This window comes from Bidens hawaiensis, unplaced genomic scaffold, assembly GCF_021521415.1.
Source record: "Bidens hawaiensis isolate Kalapana, Puna unplaced genomic scaffold, B.hawaiensis_p1.1 tig00002338_1, whole genome shotgun sequence".
NCBI lineage: Eukaryota > Viridiplantae > Streptophyta > Magnoliopsida > Asterales > Asteraceae > Bidens > Bidens hawaiensis.
In genome coordinates, this window is record NW_027491126.1 from 2,801,498 (window position 1) to 2,826,061 (window position 24,564).

The 24,564-nt window shown below is 36.0% G+C and overlaps 3 pseudogenes; all 3 read left to right on the forward strand.

Annotated features, from left to right (window-relative positions):
• The first annotated feature begins 264 nt into the window (after positions 1-264).
• On the forward strand, positions 265-786 carry LOC143618713 (agamous-like MADS-box protein AGL62 pseudogene; annotated as a pseudogene).
• Positions 787-17,139: 16,353 nt separating this feature from the next.
• Positions 17,140-17,637, forward strand: LOC143618714 (agamous-like MADS-box protein AGL62 pseudogene; annotated as a pseudogene).
• A 3,543-nt stretch (positions 17,638-21,180) lies between these two features.
• On the forward strand, positions 21,181-21,678 carry LOC143618715 (agamous-like MADS-box protein AGL62 pseudogene; annotated as a pseudogene).
• Positions 21,679-24,564: the final 2,886 nt, after the last annotated feature.

The window sequence follows — 24,564 nt, forward strand, 5'->3', positions numbered from 1 at the left end:
AGCTAATGCTGAGGTTGTAAACATGAATTAATACATTATAAAATAGTCAAAACAATATCAACATATATATGGGGGCAAATAAGCGTTTGAATGATTAAAATCGATAAAGTAGACAACATTAATGTTGTTTAAATGCAGTCATACAGGAAAGTTCTATAAATATCCATTAGTATCTCCTAGTAGTAGCACAAACCAAAAAATATCTGTATCAACATACATTATCATCTCCTTTAAAAAAGCCATATATTATCACCCAAATTAACAATGCCGCGAAAGAGTGAAGGTCGAAAAAAGATTGAAATCGTAAAAATCACGTATGAAAGCAGTTCATCTGTTGCCTTTAGCAAACGTCGGTCCGGAGTTTTTAAGAAAGCAAGTGAGCTTTGCACCCTTTGTGGGGCGCAACTAGCCGTCCTTGTGCACTCTCGTACCAAAAGAAAAGTGTACTCTTTTGGGAAACCTGATGTTGAGGAGATTATAAATCGCTTCCTAAACCCAATTTCTACTTCAAGCTCAACATCTCACTTTGTGCAGCATCTTCGCGATGCCAACATCAAAGAACTTAACACTCAGCTCACCAACGTGGACAGTGAGGTGGAGTCTGTGAAGAAAACAAATGATGAACTTCAAAAGATAAGGAAGGCGAGCCAAGAACAAAACTGGTGGGACAGACCAGTGGAGAATATTGGATACGCAAATCTTGCACAATTGAAGATGGCATTATTGCAACTGGGAGAGGCTGCTGAAAAGCATATTGAGAGACATATGGCCTTTGGATCTCCCTAGCTTGGGTGGATTTGTCCATTAATTTTAATGTGCTCATTGTTTTTGTATTTTAGTTTGTTCTTCAATCTAAAGTCATTTTATGTTATTAGGGTTATCAGTCGTAACTTACTCGCATATTGCAACGGAGTTTTAAATATAACGAAAACCAAAAAATGAATACTGGTCCCGGTCTTGATATTTTGAGAATGGTACCTATGTGTTGTGAAGGATATCAACACGTGTTTATAACCTTCGAAAATCATAAAATCGAATACCAATATCAATTCGATAATATAGACAATAGGTACCTATGATGTTAGATCGGTACCGGTTCACTTTGTCATCTTGCCGGTATGGTAATGTTGCTCAGTATGGTTAAGGAAACTCTAATAAAATGATTTATTTCGAATACAAATATGTTTTTAATAAAATTAATTGATAAAAGAAATTAATCAAATCAGCGTATATAGTTTTTACTTTAATAATTATTTAATGAACGCAATATATATATATATATAATGGAAAAGGTGTCGGTTATACGGGAAAACCTGCTATCTAATATATGTATTGATTTTTACATGTATCAATTAAGATTTTAAAATAAATTATAAAAAAATATATTTAAATGCATTTGAAGTTCGATGACTTGCAAATATGAGAAAAACTTTTCATTCATTTTGAAAAGTGGTATTTAATGATATCTAAGGTTGATTTATAAAGGATATTTGTTTATCTGAATATTAATGATATATTGGGGGGATAAAAATGAGTATAATAAGAATTATTTGTAGCAAAGGAAACCCTAAATAAATAATGAAAAATTCATATAAAAATCATAACTCAAAATTTAATAATAAAAAAAAACAAAAACACAAAAATGTTTCTATCGTTATTCTCGTTCTCAAAAAGAGGAAAAAAGATAATTGTGTCTTTTTATTTATCATTTTGTTTTTTGTTTATTTTATTTTTGTCATTGATTTTTTAACTTACATTGTGTATTTTTTTTTGTCATGATATTGTGTTATATTATTCAACATTGTATTATATTTCTTCATTATGTTATATTTGCGATATATTGTGTAATTTTTATTTGTAATTGTGTTTTTTGTTTATTTTCATCATTGTGTCTTTTCTCGATATTGTGTCTTTTCATTTTTGTTTTTTTTTGAACGAAAATGACAGGGGAAATACTTTAGTTTTTAAAAAATTTTCGTTTGTATTCATATTTTAAATTATGATTTTCTTATTATTATTTTTTATTTTTTTAAAAGTTTTTTTATGGTTCCTTTTCATTTTAACTTGTCCCTGGTATATAAGATTTGAATGGACTAAAGGATAGGTACTTCACATGGCTATTATAACTTACTATACACCTTTATAAGCATATTTAGTGGATAAAAGGGTAATTTCCACACGTTTAAAACAAATTATATTCCATAAGATCATTCACATTCAATACATCAAAAATTGTGAGTGAACTTTATATAATGTATAGTGGTTTTAGGGTATTGTGAGTGAAGAAGAGAGAAATGTAGTGATTTTTTATATATTTCAAAAGTTATTGTTCACACCCTATAATTTTTTAATATAATTTAAAAGTGGTTGTGAGTGAATGAAAGAGAAATGATAATGATAAATATATAAAAGAAGTATTATTTAATTGAAAGAAGAAAGCAAATATAGTGATTTTTAGTATAATTTTGGATTTAGAGATAGAGTATTGAATGTGAATGCTTTAAATGAAATCTTCATCTCATCTTTAAAGTTTAACTAAATAACACAATTTCTTTAATTTATACATCATTCTCTAAAAACCTAACACAACATATTCTTTATTCGCGTCTCTATATACTTTCTTTGAATTATTTTTCTCTTTCTTTCATTTATAAATTTAACTACTAACTATTTTGTCTTATTATCATTTTCAATGTATATTGATTTATAATATATTTTTATAGAATGGTAGTTGAAAATGTAGGGTTGTGACATTGCTCTAAATTTGGAGACTTCGTATACCATTTTATTAAAATTTATAAATGGAGTTTGGAGATAGGGAATGAATTTAAGTGGTTATTTAGATGCTTTTTAATTTTAGAAATGAACGTAATACATAAAACGCAATAAAAAGAAAAAAAATTCCACTTTACCGGAAAAGTTGAGGGGTAGCGGGTGGCTACACCTCCCATTCAATTAAGTCCGCCCCTGGTTACCTATGTGCATTTCAACATTACAAGCCGCAAACCTTACAATTGTTTCGAATGTATACATAACCCCTCTAGATCTTCCCAGTTTTAAAATATGTGTTTTGGACGTTTTGGCAGGTATTAGAACCATTTCAATTTTGTCACCTACCCCATTGGCCCACCTCATAAAGAAATTTGTTTTAGTTTAGTACCGTAACTAACATAACAGAAACTGACCGAGTTCTAAACTCAACTCCATGTACCGAAAACGCTCGGATTTTACTGACACAAAAGTCTTATGTAAACCGCAAAACCGAGGGAGTCCTACAGTTGGTCATTCACAACACAAATGTTTATTAATTACCTAGTTGGCTATGTATTTCAAATATTTTTATAATACTAGAAATTTATAAAGTTATCAAAGATTAACATATAAATTGGATGTAACTCAATGGTAGAGCACTCACTACTTACTAGTGAGAGGTAGGTGGTTTAAACCTCGCAATCACCAATTTATATTGGAGATATGAGGGATGACCCTGGCTTAGGGTTCGAGCTCTGATCTCACCCGGTTTTACTGACTCCTCGCTGTCGTGCCGTTTGACGGCGTGAGGGTCGGGTTTTGTTCGGAGGAATCCCTCGGTAGGTGGAGGCGTTACTTAGTTGGATGTTCAAAAAAACAAAGATTAACATCTACTAGAACAATTAAAACATTATCATGCTTGAAAACCGTTCCTTAAAACAATCAATTGTCTTTTAATATACGTTAAAGCTACATAGCCAAATTCTGATTTTCTAACAACTTTGTTTGTACGAATTCTAACAACCAAGAAAATATTGTTTATTATATACTCGAGCTGTAAATATTAATTAATTTTATAATACTAGAACATTTATAACATTTATAAAGTTAACAAATCTAGATTAAATATATATATTAGAACAATTAAAACATTAGCATATATGACAACCTTTCCTAAAAACAATCAGTTGCCAAATTTCAAATATACGTTGGAGCTACTGATTTTTGAATTTACGCTGTAACATCCTAAAAATTTTCATATTTAATAAAGAAAGTTACGTTTAGTGATTCGCGTTAATAATTAATAGAGAAAAGATTATGGGCTTAGATTAATCAAGATGGGATTATGGATAAGATGGGCTTAGGGTCCATGGGCCTTATGAGTATAAATACTCCCTTAAACCACCCTTAAACCCTAAACCCTCATCTCTTTCCATCTTATTCTCTACACACTCAAAAACACACACATCCTACACCACTAAATACGGCCGAGAGGGAGAAGCGAGATCCGATCCAAACGAATGTCGATTCTTGATAGATCCTCGTAGTGCAAGATATATACAAGATCTAGAGTCCATAACTAAGCCAAACAAACACGAAAAGGTACGTTTTGATCTTAAAGTTTACATTTTTATAAACGTTTAGCCTTGGAACATGAGTCTAGAATAGATCGAGCATGAACGAAACATAAAGTTGCAACTTGATAATAAACATGAGTGTAACGAACCCGGAAATGAAAACGGCTCGATCAAATGAACCCTTAAACCTAGTTAGAACGTTTTAGCTTAAATGAGCAAGCTTTATGGTTCGTTCGAGTCAAGTTCGGTCCGCAAATCAATCTAGGGAATGAATGGACTAAGGCCGAACCATAATAAGCGAGTCGGGGGCACGTAATGTAACATCTGCCCTGATCCGACCCGACCCAGGTACCCGTTTCTCTGACCCGATCTCTTTCTTTTATGATTTAATATTTATTTATACTTATATTTTACTTTTAAATAATAATATATATTTTCCTTCCCGCCTCTTTCTCTCTTTTTCTTTCCGCCGTCCCGTCCCTCTCCTTCTCTCTTTCCGCCTTCTTTTCCCTCTTGTCGCCGTCCCGCCCTTACGCCTTGTTTCCCTCTTTTTCTTCTAACTCTTTGCTTGTCCTTTGTTCCTTCCCGCCTAAGGTTGTCTGCGCAGATCCACGCGCCAGACCCCTTACAAGGAATCCTGCGTGAAGACCACCTGTTTCAGCGATACGCGAGACGAACTCTTCTCGCAGCGCGCTAAGAATTGTAATTCTTCTCGCAGCGCGCTAAGAACGGTAGTTCTTCCCGCGACGCGCTAAGGATTTGTAGTTCTTCTCGCAGCGCGCTAAGAATCGTAGTTCATCCCTCGACGCGCGAAGAATTATAGTTCTTCCCGCGGCGCGCTAGGAATTTTAGTTCCTCCCGCGGCGCGCTAAGAAATGTGATTCTTCCCGCGGCGCGCTTAGAAATGTAGTTCTTTCCGCGACGCGTTAAGGTTAGTTCTGTCTGCCTTCGCGCTCGCGCTCTCTTGACCTTTTGTGTCAGCCTTCTCGCGCTAAACCCTTTGAGTTTTCTTCTGTTTAATCTAGCCGTTTGCTTTTGTGTTGTCTTATCTTTTGAGCTGTTGACCTAATCTGCTTTATGTCTGAAAAGCCACTTTTGGCGCAGCATGCGCACCAACCCCATTGGTTGGCAGAAAAAGTGACTGACATTATCTTTTGAGATCTGCTTTTTCCATGCTTGACCAGTACCTTTATCTGAACCGCCCATGCCTTTTTTTTACTGTTCCCTGACAGCTTTATCTTGCCTCTGCAGCTGCCATATCTTTCCATATCTTTTGCTTTTGGATTCTTATGCTTTTTGATATCTTTTGCTTGATCCTGTTAAAGATCTTTTCCCCTTTTCTAGGGATTATGTCTCCTAGGGTTTTCCTATAAATAATAATAATGTTTTAACACTACACACACAAAACACTTAATCTCTCCTGTTCTCTTGCTCCTTGCTCTCTCTGCCGTCTTCCTCTCTGCCTCCGTCTTCCTCCCTGTTCTGCCCTGCTTTTCCGGTAATATATATATTATATATAATTTACTTATTAATTATGCTAACTTATAATCAAGACTTAAAACAAATCATTAAAACAATAATCTTATTTATAGGTTAACTTGTGCTTGTTTAAAGTTGGTTCTTGCTTTATCTTACACCGCATCGTTTATCAAGTGAGTAATCTCGTACCTAATCCCTTTTTGCTTTTAATGTTTTGGGATGTTCATGTGTTCATACAAACTTAGAGTCTTAAACTTGTTTATGAACTTTAGTCGCGCAGTATCCCATGTGTTGAGGACGTAGACTTGGCTGTTTATTTGTATGTGTGGATCATTAACCGTCTTGTCGGTCTATTCCGCAGTTCTCATGGTACCATTAGATGAACACGGGAGAACTATCGTTTATGATTTTCTCTTTTGTTTGCACATGCACAGTTTGTCTTGTTTGTGAGCTCAATTGTGAGCACTGGCAGTCTTATGAATCTTAAGAGTTGGTCCCGATCAGATTACACCCTTGTTGAAAACCAGACATACACATGTTGCGCGCAGATTTATTGTTATCTATGTATTGTATTAAACTTGATTTCTCACCAACACGCAAGTGTTTGACGTTTATTTTAACACATGTTCAGGTTTGCAGTAGCTGTTTTGGAGCTTGTGGACACATAGGACGTTTTTACTTTTGGACCTAGATTAAAATGTATCAAGACAAGTTATTGTTGTTCGAATATTATGATTTATAATATATTGATTTATGATGATTTATGTTATCTTACTTTTACCTTGCGCTTGCGCGAATGAATGTATTTATTAAATATTGACACCCAATAGTGTCACGAGTACTGAAACAATATGTGGCGCCCCGATGTATAATCCGCCTTTGGTCGGGGTGTTACAGATTGGTACCAGAGCTCGTTGACTTTAGGATAGGTGGTTAGACGTAACGGCCTAGAATACCTAAGAGTCCCTTCTCGCGCATGAGAGAAATCTCATGTTTGCGCGCTTATTGTTAATTACTCGTTATTTATGAATATGCTCGCGCTTGCGCAGTATATGATTTTATGTTTTATTTCGCGATATTTCGATTTTTTTTGTTGAATTTCGATTTTTATTGATTTTACTTACATATTCGTTTGTTGGGTTTGAAAATCTGAAAAGTCATGGTGATACATGAATAGTTGATTTTCAATTTCCATTTACGATTATGTTCTGAGGTTGGAGACTTGAAAAGTCATGGTGATACATGAATTGTCAACCTCCAATACTCATTTTCTTGTATGTTTTATATTGAAGATTGAAAAGTCATGGTGATACATGAATCGTCAATCTCCAATACTCGTTTGCTCGTATATTTTAAATTGGGAATTCGGAAAGTCATGGTGATACATGAATTGTCGATTCTTGATTCGAATTTGTTACCTTTATTAAGTCTGCATTTAAAGTCATTTAATCTACTTTAACATTTGATAGTATCTAACTCTGCGAAACCAAGCTTTATAAAGTTATACTTTGCGATAAAACCAAGATATTAACTAAAATTAAAACTTTTATAGAATGCCTCCGCTATCTCGCCGATTTCAGAGAAGAGAAGCCTCGCGCATGCGTAGACAGCAACGTTCCCAGGAAATGGCCGCCGCAATAGCCCAAGCTTTGAGCCAAAACAATACCAACACCTCTGGTTACAACATTAAGTCCTTTAACGCGGGTAACCCTCCAAAGTTCACAGGTCTTGAAGGAGCCACCGTGATGCTCCAGTGGCTTGAGAAAATAGAAAACGCTTTCCTCCACACCCAATGCCCCTCAGACAGACGAACCCTATATGCTTCCAGTGTCCTGGAATCTAGAGCGCTTACATGGTGGAATGGAGTAGCTCATGCGCGTGGCGCAGAAGCTGCTTCCAGCATGCTCTGGGAGGAATTTAAGGAAATTCTGACGCGAGAATTCTGCCCTCCCAACGAAGTTAAGCGCCTGGAGGAAGAATTCTGGAACTTGAAGCAATACAGCGGTGAAGCGCGCGAGTACGCGACGCGCTTCCATGAACTAAGCCTGCTTGTCCCTCACCTTGTTACCCCTTCCCGCCGAGCCATCGAGAAATTTCTTGGGGGACTCCCCATGGAAATTCAAGATTCGGTATGGGCCAGAAACCCAGTTACCCTCTCTGACGCCATCGAGTTGGCCGCTGTGCTCAGCGACAACCATGTCAGAGCAGGAACCCTGTTCCTGCGGGGAACTGAGAAGACCAAACTCACCAAAACTGTCCATGAACCAACAGAAACCAAACCTGAACCCTCGAACCGTAACAACCTCAAGCGCAGGCGCAAGGCCTATGCGCTTACCAACACGCCCATTGTCCAGCAACCCATCTACCAACCCCCAGTTTACGCGCCTAACCCTCTGTCAGCTTACCCAACACCTCCTGTAGCCCACAACTATGCCTTAACCAATCCAGCACTCCCTGCCCCGCCAACTAAGAAACCTTACACAGGAAACCATCCCTTTTGCCCAACCTGTAGACTCCACCACCCACCTCAAGTCCCATGTCGACTTTGTACCCGATGTGGCCGCGCTGGTCACCTTGCAGAAAACTGTAGAGTCCTTCTCGCCAATCCAATTGCGCCAACACCACCAGTCTACCCGCAGAACCCACAATCAATCTACCAAAACCCACGACCCAGATCGTGCTTTAACTGCGGTGATCCCAGTCATTTCCGGAACGCGTGCCCAAGGCTACAAGTGCAAATCACGCAAGCGAATCCGGTGAACCAGATTTCGAACCAGGTCACGCGTGGACGAGCTTTTAACATAACCGCGCACCAAGCGCAAGCGAATAATGACGTAGTTAATGGTACATTTTTGCTTAACGGATTTTATGCTTCTGTACTTTTTGATACTGGCGCCGATCGAAGTTTTATCTCTCGCGCCTTCGAGCAGAAGCTTGCGCGACCGCGCAACGATTTAAAAGAAGATTTTTCAGTTGAATTGGCTAATGGCGAAACTGTTTTAATTAACTCTGTGATCAAGGATTGTACACTTAACCTTAACGAAAACGATTTTCTGATCGACCTCATCCCCATGCCTCTTGGAAGCTTTGATGTTATTATTGGTATGGACTGGCTTTCGCATAATCGCGCCGAAGTTATTTGCGCCAAGAAGATGATTCGCATACCTCGAGAAAATGGTGATCTTCATATTTACGGCGAGAAACCCTCCCGCGGTCTTAAACTTATGTCTTGCGCCGAAGCCCGAAGGCTCATGCGGAAGAAGTGTATTGCATTTCTAGCCCATGTGGTTAAACCTGCTGAAGAGAAGAAGCTTCGCGATATCCCTGTTGTGCGTGATTTCCCTGAAGTTTTTCCTGATGATCTTCCTGGTATCCCTCCCGCTCGTGAAGTCGAGTTCCGCATTGATCTTGTCCCTGGTGCTTCCCCCGTAGCTAAATCTCCTTACCGTCTTGCACCCGCTGAGATGCAAGAATTGGCCAGCCAACTTCAAGAGTTGACTGCTAAAGGATTCATTCGCCCTAGCTCTTCGCCCTGGGGTGCCCCGGTGTTGTTCGTTAAAAAGAAAGATGGATCGTTTCGCATGTGTATTGATTACCGCGAGTTGAACAAACTCACCATTAAAAACCGGTATCCTTTACCGCGTATTGACGACCTCTTTGATCAACTCCAAGGTGCCTCTTGTTTTTCCAAGATCGATCTCCGCTCTGGCTATCACCAGTTGCGCATCCGCGATGAAGATGTTCCGAAGACTGCTTTTCGAACTCGTTATGGCCATTTTGAATTCTTGGTCATGTCCTTCGGTTTAACCAACGCACCCGCCGTTTTCATGGATCTAATGAATCGGGTGTGTAGGCCTTTCTTGGACCGTTTTGTGATCGTGTTTATCGATGATGTTCTGGTGTATTCTAAGACCAAGGCCGAGCATGAGCAACATCTTCGGTTGGTGTTGCAAAAGCTTCGAACCGAGCAGCTCTATGCTAAGCTTTCCAAGTGTGAATTTTGGTCGGATGAAGTACAGTTTCTTGGTCATGTTGTAAACAAGATGGGTATTCATGTCGACCCATCCAAGATTGAAGCAATCAAGAACTGGATTACGCCATCTACTCCTACCGAGATCCGTTCCTTTCTGGGCTTAGCTGGTTATTACCGGCGCTTCATTTCGAACTTCTCGAAGATCGCTTTGCCTTTAACAGCTCTAACGCACAAAGGTAAACCGTATATTTGGGGCTCGAAGCAAGAAGAAGCCTTTCTAACGCTCAAGCGTCTGTTGTGTGAAGCTCCTGTTCTTGCGTTACCTGAGGGTAATGATGATTTTGTCGTGTACTGCGATGCCTCCAACCAAGGTCTCGGTTGTGTTCTTATGCAACGAGGCAAGGTTATCGCTTACGCATCAAGGCAACTTAAGGTTCACGAAAAGAATTATACAACTCACGACCTCGAACTTGGTGCAGTTGTTTTTGCCTTGAAGATCTGGAGACACTACCTTTATGGTACTAAGTGTATCCTTTACACTGACCATAAAAGCCTTCAGCATATCTTTGATCAGAAGGAACTTAACATGAGGCAACGCCGATGGAACGAACTCATCAGCGATTACGATTGTGAGATCCGGTATCATCCTGGTAAGGCTAATGTGGTAGCCGATGCGCTCAGCCGAAAACCCTGCCAGCTTAACTGTATCTTGCCGCGCACCCAGCTTCACTTCGCGCCGATTCAAAGCAACCTTGAATCGCGTATTCGTGACGCGCAGCGCGCATCCATCAGTAATGGTAATCTTCGCGCCGAGTTAGCGTGTGGCGCGGAAGCGCTCTTTGTCCCTAATCTGAGTGGAATTCTCTGCTATCTCAATCGCATCTGGATTCCCTTTGATGAGAATCTTCGCGCTGATATCCTGAGTGAAGCGCATAAATCTCGATATTCTATTCATCCTGGCGCTGATAAGATGTACAAGGATTTGCGCATTACTTATTGGTGGCCCGGTATGAAAAAGGATATTGCTGTGTTCGTAGCTAGATGCCTGACTTGTTCTAAAGTAAAAGCTGAACACCAACGCCCATCTGGTTTGCTCGAACAACCAGAAATTCCTACGTGGAAATGGGAATGTGTAGCGATGGACTTTATTACCAAGTTACCTTTGACAGCAAGCAAACATGATAGCATTTGGGTAATAGTGGATCGTTTGACTAAGTCTGCTCACTTCCTGCCCATTCGTGAAAACTACCGTGTTGAGCAACTCGCGCAGCTTTATGTCAAGGAAATTGTCTGCCGCCATGGTACTCCTTTGAGCATCATATCCGATCGCGATGGCCGTTTTATATCTCGCTTTTGGAAATCTCTCCAATCTGCGCTAGGAACTCGCTTGGACATGAGTACGGCATATCATCCTCAGACTGACGGACAGTCTGAGCGAACTATTCAAACTCTTGAGGATATGCTCCGATCTTGTGTTCTTGATTTTGGAGGTAATTGGGATTCACACCTGCCTTTGATCGAGTTCTCTTATAATAACAGCTATCATTCCAGTATTGGTATGGCCCCATTTGAAGCACTTTACGGTCGTAAGTGCCGCTCCCCGATTTGTTGGAACGAAGTGGGTGAAACTCAAATCACAGGACCCGAACTTGTTCAAGAGACAACCGATAAAATCGCCAAGATCCGTGATCATCTGCTGACTGCTAGAAGCCGACAGAAGAGTTACGCAGATCGCAGACGAAAGCCTCTCGAATTTCAAGTTGGTGATCTTGTTCTCCTCAAAGTGTCGCCTTGGAAGGGTGTTGTCCGCTTTGGGAAGAAAGGTAAGCTTGCTCCTCGTTATGTTGGACCATTTAAGATTCTCGCGCGTGTGGGAAAAGTTGCCTACAGACTTGACCTGCCGCCCGCGCTCAGTAATGTGCATCCAACGTTCCATGTATCCAATCTCAAGAAGTGTTTAGCTGACGAGAACCTTCACATTCCACTTGATGAAGTTCAAGTTGATGAAACTATGCATTTCGTTGAGAAGCCTGTTGAGATTATGGATCGCGAGGTTAAGCAAACCAAGCGCAGTCGTATCCCTATTGTTAAAATTCGCTGGGAGTCCAAGCGCGGAGCCGAGTTTACATGGGAAAGGGAAGATCATATGAAGATCAAGTACCCGCACCTGTTCTCTGCGCAACCTACTTCGAGATAAATTTCGGGACGAAATTTCTTAAAGTAGGGGAGACTGTAACATCTGCCCTGATCCGACCCGACCCAGGTACCCGTTTCTCTGACCCGATCTCTTTCTTTTATGATTTAATATTTATTTATACTTATATTTTACTTTTAAATAATAATATATATTTTCCTTCCCGCCTCTTTCTCTCTTTTTCCTTCCGCCGTCCCGTCCCTCTCCTTCTCTCTTTCCGCCTTCTTTTCCCTCTTGTCGCCGTCCCGCCCTTACGCCTTGTTTCCCTCTTTTTCTTCTAACTCTTTGCTTGTCCTTTGTTCCTTCCCGCCTAAGGTTGTCTGCGCAGCTCCACGCGCCAGACCCCTTACAAGGAATCCTGCGTGAAGACCACCTGTTTCAGCGATACGCGAGACGAACTCTTCTCGCAGCGCGCTAAGAATTGTAATTCTTCTCGCAGCGCGCTAAGAACGGTAGTTCTTCCCGCGACGCGCTAAGGATTTGTAGTTCTTCTCGCAGCGCGCTAAGAATCGTAGTTCATCCCTCGACGCGCGAAGAATTATAGTTCTTCCCGCGGCGCGCTAGGAATTTTAGTTCCTCCCGCGGCGCGCTAAGAAATGTGATTCTTCCCGCGGCGCGCTTAGAAATGTAGTTCTTTCCGCGACGCGTTAAGGTTAGTTCTGTCTGCCTTCGCGCTCGCGCTCTCTTGACCTTTTGTGTCAGCCTTCTCGCGCTAAACCCTTTGAGTTTTCTTCTGTTTAATCTAGCCGTTTGCTTTTGTGTTGTCTTATCTTTTGAGCTGTTGACCTAATCTGCTTTATGTCTGAAAAGCCACTTTTGGCGCAGCATGCGCACCAACCCCATTGGTTGGCAGAAAAAGTGACTGACATTATCTTTTGAGATCTGCTTTTTCCATGCTTGACCAGTACCTTTATCTGAACCGCCCATGCCTTTTTTTTACTGTTCCCTGACAGCTTTATCTTGCCTCTGCAGCTGCCATATCTTTCCATATCTTTTGCTTTTGGATTCTTATGCTTTTTGATATCTTTTGCTTGATCTTGTTAAAGATCTTTTCCCCTTTTCTAGGGATTATGTCTCCTAGGGTTTTCCTATAAATAATAATAATGTTTTAACACTACACACACAAAACACTTAATCTCTCCTGTTCTCTTGCTCCTTGCTCTCTCTGCCGTCTTCCTCTCTGCCTCCGTCTTCCTCCCTGTTCTGCCCTGCTTTTCTGGTAATATATATATTATATATAATTTACTTATTAATTATGCTAACTTATAATCAAGACTTAAAACAAATCATTAAAACAATAATCTTATTTATAGGTTAACTTGTGCTTGTTTAAAGTTGGTTCTTGCTTTATCTTACACCGCATCGTTTATCAAGTGAGTAATCTCGTACCTAATCCCTTTTTGCTTTTAATGTTTTGGGATGTTCATGTGTTCATACAAACTTAGAGTCTTAAACTTGTTTATGAACTTTAGTCGCGCAGTATCCCATGTGTTGAGGACGTAGACTTGGCTGTTTATTTGTATGTGTGGATCATTAACCGTCTTGTCGGTCTATTCCGCAGTTCTCATGGTACCATTAGATGAACACGGGAGAACTATCGTTTATGATTTTCTCTTTTGTTTGCACATGCACAGTTTGTCTTGTTTGTGAGCTCAATTGTGAGCACTGGCAGTCTTATGAATCTTAAGAGTTGGTCCCGATCAGATTACACCCTTGTTGAAAACCAGACATACACATGTTGCGCGCAGATTTATTGTTATCTATGTATTGTATTAAACTTGATTTCTCACCAACACGCAAGTGTTTGACGTTTATTTTAACACATGTTCAGGTTTGCAGTAGCTGTTTTGGAGCTTGTGGACACATAGGACGTTTTTACTTTTGGACCTAGATTAAAATGTATCAAGACAAGTTATTGCTGTTCGAATATTATGATTTATAATATATTGATTTATGATGATTTATGTTATCTTACTTTTACCTTGCGCTTGCGCGAATGAATGTATTTATTAAATATTGACACCCAATAGTGTCACGAGTAATGAAACAATATGTGGCGCCCCGATGTATAATCCGCCTTTGGTCGGGGTGTTACACGTAATGCGTGTTTTGATCGATAAAACGAACCATGGCTGAGGCAGCTAGCTGCAGCAAGCTAAGTTCGCCGCAAGCTAAGTTCGCCGCAAGCAAGGTTCGCCAGACTCTATGTTCGCTGAACATTAATTTCGCCGGATCCTAAGTTTGTCGGACTCTATGTTCGTTGAACATTAAGTTCGCCGGATCCTAAGTTCGCCGGACTCTAAGCTCGCCAGATGTTAAGTTCGCGCGTATACAAGTTCGCCTGAAGCTAAGCTCGCTTAATGTTTAAGTTCGCCCAAACCTAAGTAAAAGTAAACTAACACGAGTCTGTAAGGCTAGATTGAATGGGTATTGATACTTGTAACTCATATACAGTTAGCAGAGCACAGTTAAAGAAAGGAATTATGATAAAAGGAGAAAGGAACAGAATTCAGGTGAGTTTCTAGCCCACTTCCTTGTTATGTTTTCGGGGCTGTGTGCATACTCGATGTGATAGTTAATACACTTACCTTAGGTGGTAAGTGTATGCCTTGTATAGTTTATGTATGATTTATGTATGGTGATTGCTTGACGGTGCGTGAACGATCTTCGGATATTGCATGTGCCGTCAAGTGGTAGTTAAAGGTATGATCGACATATCAATTATGTATGTATGAATATATACATGATGTATGAATAATGTAAGTATGATATGTTGATGGTACGCGAACGCTCTTCGGAGATTGTACGTATTGTCAAGGAAAGTATGTACACGACAAGTATGTTATAGTAGTACGAATGAAGGGAACCGACCCTAATAATATCGGCGAATGCAGGGAACCGACCCTAATAATATCGGCGGATGCAGGGAACCGACCCTAATAATATCGGCGAATGCTATAGGGCAGAATGCTCTTAAAAGGTATATGTAAGAATGAAAGTATGTACATAAGTATGTAGATAAGTATGTAAGAAAAGACGAAAGTATGTGTCTTCGGATACATGTGTATGTATATGGATGTAATGTATGTTATCTGATTAACTAGAACTCACTCAACGTAGCTGACTTTTAGTATGCACGTACGCTGACTTTTAGTATGCACGCAGGTGAGTAGATTGAGGCAGCTTGCATAAGAGGAAGCACATGGCATGGAATTGAAGATACTGGCATCTCAAGGAAATGTTATGATGTTTTAAAGACTATGTTTGATTTTAAATAACTATGAATGTTTGTTAAGACAAGAAATGATGGATATGTAATATATTGGTTGAAGTTTTATATTCCGCCTAAAGTTTTAATTAACTCTAATATTTAGAACTGTGTTTATAAGTAAATCTAACACTAAAGTAGGGCTACCGATAACGGGGCCTTACATACGCGATCAATATACATATTCATAACAACTTTGTATTGATTCCTAACAACAAAGGGATTATTGTTTCGGTTTGTAAATATCATTTTTTTTTTACTATACTAGAAAATTAATAAAATTAACAAAGATTAACGTATAATAGAATTCAACATAAGCATGCTTGAAAACTGTTCATCAAAACAATCAACTGTCATGAATTTCACATATACGTTAGATGTATTGAAGTTTGAAGTTACGTCGTCAAGGTACATATTCCTTACAACTGCATTTGTATGGATTCCTAACAGAATATGTTTACTAATTATTCCCAGCTGGCTGTAAGGGTCAGGCTAAATGTAACCATTGTTGCTTGTCATACCCCCTGGGGAAACCAACTTTCATATTACCCCTCGAAGTTATAAATTAACAAATTAACACAAAATTAAGGATTTCGGATTATTTTCTGATAATGTTGCGTTTTTCTTTTTATGATTTCGGGTATAGAGTTTCGGGTTTGGGGTTTAGGGTTTATTTTGTAATATATATATATATTAATATGTGATTGATTTTATCCCAATCATATATTCGATTGGATTATTTCCAAAAGATATTAAGATCAACAAATAACATGTGATACAAATTATAAAAAGGAAACTAAGAGGTTTGAATCGTATTTCTTAATTACTTGAAGAGAGGAGGTATGTTTAGTAAATTAGAGCAAGGGTGAGTACGTTTAGCAGCACCCTGGCCGTAAATATTAATTATTTTAAAATACTACAACATTTATAAAGTTAACAAAGATTAACATATACCAGAAAAATTAAGACATTAGCATATATGCATGAAAACCTTTCCTTAAGTCAATCAATTGCCATTAATTTCAAATACGTTGGAGCTACTGATTTTTTTAATTTACGCAGTTAATGTACATATTTGTAACAACTTTATACATATTCCTAACAAAAAAGCGAATATTGTTTATTAATTACTCGGGCTGTAATATTAATTATTGTTTAATTATACTAGAAAATTTATAATCTTTCCAAAAGGTTACCATATAAATTAGAATAAAACATTAGCATGCATGACAACATTTTCTTAAAACAATCAATTGTCATGATTTACAAATATATGTTGAAGTTACTGATGTTTGAATGTTTGAATTTACGCGGTCGATGTACGTACTGATGTTTGAATTTTGATGATTGAATTTACGCGGTCAGTATACGCTACTTATGTTTGAATTTACACATTCAATGTACGATGTTTGAATTTACGCGGTCATGTTTACATCCTTTAACAACTATGTTTGTACGGATTCCAAACAACCAATTAAGGAATATTGTTTATTAATTATTCAACAGTAAATATCAGTTATTTTTGTTATACTAGAAAATTTATAAAGTTAACAAAGGTTAACATATATTAGAATAAAACATTAACATGCATAAAAACTTTTCCCTAAAAATTTTGCTCACTAGAAGATATAGCTAATGCTGAGGTTGTAAACATGAATTAATACATTTTAAAATAGTCAAAACAATATCAACATATATATAGGGGTAAATAAGCATTTGATTGATTAAAATCGATAAAGTAGACAACATTAATGTTGTTTTAAATGCAGTCATATAGGAAAGTTCTATATATATATCCATTAGTATCTCCTAGCAGTAGCACAAACCAAAAAACATCTGTATCAACATACATTATCATCTCCTTTAAAAAAGCCATACATTATCACCCAAATTAACAATGCCGCGAAAGAGTGAAGGTCGAAAAAATATTGAAGTCGTAAAAATCATGAATGAAAGCAGTTCATCTGTGGCCTTCACCAAACGCCGGTCCGGAGTTTTTAAGAAAGCAAGTGAGCTTTGCACCCTTTGTGGGGCGCAACTAGCTGTCATTGTACACTCTCATACCAAAAGAAAAGTGTACTCGTTTGGGAAACCTGATGTTGAGGAGATAATAAATCGCTTCCTAAACCCAATTTCTACTGCAAGCTCAATATCTCACTTGGTGCAGCATCTTCGCGATGCTAACATCAAAGAACTCAACACTCAGCTCACCGACGTGGACAGTGAGGTGGAGTCTGTGAAGAAAACAAATGATGAACTTCAAAAGATGAGGAAGGCGAGCCAAGAACAAAACTGGTGGGATAGACCTGTGGAGAATATTGGATGCGCAGGTCTAGCGCAATTGAAGATGGTATTATTGCAACTGGTAGAGGCTGCTGAAAAGCATATTGAGTGAAAAATGGCATAGGCCTTTGGATCTCCCTTGGGTGGATTTGTCCATCAATTTAATGCGCTTATTGTTTTGTATTTTAGTTTTTCTTTAATTTCAATATAAGGTCACTTTATGTTATTAGGGTTATCACTCATAATAAAATCAGTAGCTTTTGTCATTAAGCATAAACTAGTAACGTACTCTTATTGTGAATGAGTTTTATATAGATCGAAAACCAAAAAATGAATACCGGTCCCGGTCTTGATATTTTGAGAATGGTACCTATGTTGCGAAGGATATCAGCGTGTGTTCATATCGATCGAAAATCATAAAGTCGAATACAAATATAAATCCGGATAATATAGACACTAGGTTCCTATGATGTTGGATCCATACCGGTTCGGTTCGTCATCTTGTCGGTGTGGTAATGTCGCTCAGTATGGTTAAGGATCTATACTATTTAATAAATAAAGCTTTCTAATGTCACATGTCATTACTATGTTGATCTTTACAAAATTTTCTCTTCTCTCTCTCATATTAATTACATTTCTCTTTTTAATATTTCATTTTCAATTTTTAATAATTTCATCCTAATTAAAAAAATTAATACCATCATAAATATGTTAATTTGTTTAATATAAAATATATTACATTAGTTATGAATATTAGATTTTTATAAGTAACCAATACGAAACGGGTGGGTTTCTTTAACCGGTTAAAGTATCAAATATTGTTCATGTCAAAACAATCTAAGATTAGAATGAGTTTTGGTCCACGAGTTGGTTTAAAAAAGTAGTCATTCACAACTAAGTTTTTATATAGAAAATAACAAACAAATAATTTATGGAATTTATGAATTTACTAAAAACTTTTTATTTCCAAATTGCGTAATGTGTAATTATTTTATCGTATAATATATCTTTATATATGTGAGACATTTTTTTTTTGTTTTTTTGTTATGTTATTATTTAAAAAAAATTACTTATTTTAACTCGTGTGTTACATGGGTAAGTAATCTAGTACTCTAATAAAATGAACTATTTCGAATACATATATGTTTTTAATAAAATTAATATCAGAATGCTAAGAAAAGAAATTAATTAAATCGATGGATTTAGTTTTTTTCTTTAATAGTTATTTAATGATAATATTATACATATATCATGTAAAAGGTGTAGGTTATATGAGAAAACCAGCTATCTAATGTATGTATTGGCTTTTACATGTATCAATTAAAAATTTAAAATATATTTAAATGCATTTGAAGTTTTGTGAGTTGCAAATATTGAGTAAAACTTTTCATTCATTTTGAAAAGTGGCTATTTAATGATATCTAAGGTTTGTTTTGATTCAAGTATATGTGTTTGTCTAAATATTAGTGATATATAGGGTCAAGTTATTTTATAAAAGGGATAAAATTATTTTTAATGAAAAGAAACTCTAAAAAATAATAAAAAATCATAACTAAAAATTTAATAATAAAAAACAAAACAAAGTACAAATACAAAAAAAAATTCACCATTTTTTTCGTTCTCAAAAAAGTATAAAAACAGGAAAAAAGATAATTGTGTCTTTTTATTTATCGTTGTGTTTTGCGTTTATTTTCGTCACTTGTTGTTTTTTCCCTTACATTGTGTATTTTGTTTCTTGATATTGTGTTATATTATGTCACTTTGTTTTATTTTGCAATATATTGTGTCTTTTTTTATTTATAATTGTGGTTTTGTTTATTTTTGTCATTGTGTCTTTTTTCTTGGCATTATGTTTTCTCGTCGGTTTTTTTTAAACGAGAATGATGGTGGGAAACGTTTTAGTTTTTTAATTTTTTATTCATGTTTTAAGTTATGATTTTCTTATTATTTTTTTTATTTTTTAAGAGTATTTTTATAGGCACAAATTATTCTCACACTTTAATTACTTTTATCCCTTCATGTTTTAACTTGTCCTTGATATATAAGGTTTGTCTAGACTAAAGGATATGTGTTTCACATGGCTCTTATGATACACTATACGCCTTTATAAGCATATTTTGTGGGTATAAGAGTAATTTCCGCGAATTAAAACAAAATATAAAGCAAAAGGTACACGTGTTATATGTTATAGTTTGCAATTTATCCCTGTTTAATTAATAAACTCTTGTAATTAATGCATTATTTAATGCAAATGAGATTTTCTTGATTCACTACATTAACTATTATCTTATTTACAATACTTTAAAGAAAGACTTAAATTTTTATTTAATATTTATGTTTGTAGAACTAAATACTATTTAAATTGACTATCATAATTAAATATTGAAATCATGACTTTGTTGGGATGGTTTTGAGGTTCTCCTTAATGTTTTATTTTGGTCTCCATGTTCGAGTTTCTGCTCCGGTGTGTGCTTCGAAATGTTAGCAGCACAACTATAAAGGGAATTCGAACTTGGATGATGTGGGATGACAAGTGTATGCCCTTCGAAAGAGACGTTGCCGCTGTGATGCACCTTTCAAAAGAAATATACGTAAATACTACTTAAGTATATAATTACGTAATATATACATAGTTATAAACTAATAATACCCGGATATAATCTTTATTTATTAGCAATATATATTTTTTTAACGGCCAACTAAGTAACGCCGGGTACTTCGTACGTGGCCCCCATTGGCTAAAGGTAGCCCGAGCTGGCCACTAGTCCAGACGGACGGAGCCCCTAACGGTCCACCTGTTGAGGGATTCACCGGATAAAACCCGACCCCACGCCCGCCAAACAGCACGACAGCGAGGAGCCGGTAAAACCGGGTGAGATCAGGACTCACCAGGGTCATCCCTCATATCTCCCATATAAATTGATGGTAGTGAGGTTTGACCCCCCTACCTCTCACTAGTAAAGTAAGTGCTCTACCATTGAGCCACATCCAATTTATTATTTATTAGAAATATATGGTCAATGATCAAGGAATGAATCTATAATTTAATTGGTTTTTGATTAATAAAGGCATGATTATGAAAAGAAACATGAAAGAAATTAATGTTAGCAGTATAATCACTAGTTGAGTAAAAATGATGGCCAATCACACATTACAAGTAAGGTATATGGATAGATTCTTTATAAGCAAATTGTCATCAATTTCAATTAATTTATGAAATTTATCTAATTCATCTTATAATGCAAAGTTACGATGGTATCATAAGTTAGTACCGTTATTATTACTTACTGAAAATGATGCAAATATTGCCCAGAGCTAAAGATTTATCCAGGAGTCTCGAAGCAGCTACCGCCTAGCTCATAAAAAATGATAGGCACTAGCTGCTGGATCCGAAGCCACTAGTCGAAACTCGAAATCAATATAGATTATCAGGATGTTTTTTTAGAGGTGGGCAACGATGAGATTATCACAATGGGGTGGAGTCTTGCATTAACTTCAGAGGCGGGTAACATCGATAAAGTAGACAGCATTAATGTTTTTTTAAATTTTAATTGCAGCCAAACCTTGGAAGGTTCTATAAATATCCATTAGTATGTCCTAGCCTAAACCAAAAAAAAAACATCTGTATCAACATACATTATCACCCAAATTCACGATGCCACGAAGGAGTGAAGGCAGACAAAAGATTGAAATCATAAAAATTACGAATGAAAGCAGTTCATCCGTGGCCCTCAGCAAACACCGGTCCGGTGTTTTTAAGAATGCAAGTGAGCTTTGCACCCTTTGTGAGGCACAACTAGCAGTCATTGTGCACTCACATACGAAGAAAAAAAGTGATGTTCAAGAGGTTGTAAATCGCCTCGTGAACCCAGCTCTTGATCCTGCAAGCTCAACAACATCTCAGTTTGTGCAACATCTTCGTGATGCCAACACCAAAAAACTCTACACTCAGCTCACCAACGTGGACAGTGAGGTGGAGTCTACGAAGAAAACTAATGAAGAACTTCGAAAGATGAGGAAGGCGAGCCAAGAACAAAACTGGTGGGATAGACCTGTGGAGAATATAGGATACACAGATCTTGGGCAATTGAAGATGGTGGTATCGCGGTTGGGAGAGGTTTCTCAAAAGTATATTGAGAGACATATGGCATAGGCCTTTGGATCTCCCTTGGGTGGATCTGTCCATCAGTTTTAATCTGCTTAATGTTTTTGTATTTTAGTTTGTTCTTCAATCTAGATCATTTTATGTTATTATGGTTATCCCTCCTAGGCAAATATATTCATTTTGTCCTTGGCATGAACTATGAAACGTACCCAAGCGTTTAGTGATTTAAATCGATTGAAAACCATAAAAATAATACCAGTCCTGATCATCGAGACTGGTAACTGTGTTGCAAAGGATGTCAACACATGTTTATGTCAATTGAAAATCATGATAGCAAATGCAAGCATGGTCCCAATTTATACAGACACTGATACCTATGTTTGGTCGGTACCTTTTCAGTTCATCACACTACCAGTACGGTAACGGCACTAGTATAACCCTGCCTTTAATAAAATTAATTAATATCAACCCGTATTTAGCTTGTTTATTCTAAAGGCAATGTTTTTTATAGGAAACAAGATTTTTTAATAAGTTTTTAAATAAAAAAAATATCTAAGTGTAATTGACTTTAGGCTCTATGAGTAGTAAAATTTGAATAAACTTTTTTTTTGAAAAGTTCCTTTAAAAAAATTAATGTAGAAAAAGTTGTTATTTTATATATAATAATAATAATAATAATAATAATAATAATAATATGATCTCTTTGGTTTAAAATATACCATGTCCACTTTGCAATTATTATAAAGTTGTTTTCTTGTAAAACAAGATGCTAAACAAATATATATACGTCTTCTTACAACACTACAGATTAATTAAAAGAAGACTTATAATGTGAAATGAGTTTTCCTACCTCAAACTTTATTTCGTGTTCGTAAACAAAAGAAATGGTCATTCTCACTTGTATGGAATGATAAAGTGGTTAGGGTGTAGAATATAAGGTCAACGGTTTTAATCTCTTGTAAAGTGTAACATTTGATGGTTAAAAAAAATAAACAAAATAAATATTAATACCTACTCGATCAATTCATAATTAAGTGATGAAAACATGATATAAAATTAAAAGGTTGTGTAATACACTCCTGCTCCTAAACTACTGCAAGAGAAATTCTACTCTTATGTAAGGGTTCAAACCCTGGTCTTCACTCCTAACGGCAAGAGCATTTACCATCCGGCCAGCCACGGAAGATGCATGCAATATAACGTTAATGATAAGGAATGAATCTGCAATTTAATATCTATATTTACATATTCTAATAAAAGAAAATAAATATTGCTATATGTCACTTGGAGATTCATTCCTAACATAAATTTCTCGTTCAAACAATTTTCTATTTTTAATGAAAACATATTTATGTAAGTGCAATCAAAACATGTCAATTCATCCTATAATCAAATAAGCAATTACCTAAATTACATGAGATTAAAAATATGTAGTATCTATGTTAGTATAATTAAACTATTTATATCTTTAATGATATAAGATCTATCTTTTTTTATTAAATCAATTTATATACACTTTTGAGTGTAGGAAATGAATGTGATAAAATTCAATAAACAATATTTATAGGTCTAAGATGATAAAAATAAGAAGAAATTATAAATGTATAGCAATTTTATTCTTACGTATTCATTCAACCTCTATAGATAGATTCATGGAGTTTTTGCTCTTTAATTTATTTTGAAACAGTAATTCAAAACCGTTTTTTATTCATGCTAATTTTAAATATTCCATTAAAAATATATTTACAACTTAAAATATCACTAGATGCATGTTTTTCGTGACTATGAAGAAATTGCGTGAGAATACATCACATATTCGTATGAATAATTCCAGTAGAAACTTTAATTTGAACTTATAAAACCATATAATTCGGTAAGATATAGGTTTGTTTTTAAATTTAATCACTCAATTTTTGTAGCTTAATTGTTTCTCTTTTAAGCATCTCATGCATCACGCGGGTTCTAAAGCTAGTTATATATATATATATATTAATTAATTATGAAGTTGTTGTTACTCATAGAATTCTACTGTGCTACCCCGACAACTTTTGAAGCGTGTTGTACAACTGTTTATTACGTCTCTTGTCACTACTAGAAAACATGTATATTTCCCACAAAAATTTCCGACAAATTACCGGCAAAATCAATTTTCCACAATCAAACAAGTTTCCGACAAAAAAAACATAAAAAAACCCATAAATATTCCTTCAAATTTCCAACAAAGTATTGACAAAATTTTGTTTGTAGCTATTTTGTGACTAACGTTATGTAACCACCAACAATATACCTACAAGTTTCCCACAAATGTAAATTTTGGTTTTATTATTCGATTAAAATAAAAATCATATAATTTACCTTGTAACTTATTATTTAAAATTTATTTTTCTTCTAAAATTGTCGGAAAATCGTCGGAATATATATACATTTCCAACAAATTTCCCACAATCATATTTATTAAATATGTTAGCTTATTTATTTAATTTTTAAACATAATTTTATATTTCCAAAAATTTACCCACAACATCTATATTTTTATTTTTTAAAATCATTTGTTATACTTATTAGAAAATGTAATTTATTTATTTGATAAGGAAATAATATTTTTTAATAAGTTGTCGGAAAATTATAGGAATATATACGCATTTCTGACAACTTTTCCACTAATCTATGTTCTTAATTATTAATTCATTTATTATATTTACTAAATTGTAAGTGGTTGTTTAATATAAGAAAAAAATATGTTTTTATTCAAATTGTTGGAAATTTTTGGAACATTAATACATTCCCACGATTTTCTCACAATTTGGTTTGCTATGCTATTGGAAAAAAAGTATTTTGTGATCAAATTCAAAAGAAGAAAAGTTTTGGGTCTTTAAAGTGAAAATGTTGTTCTATGAATTTGAAAACGTCTAAAAGTTTTATGACAAAGTTAAA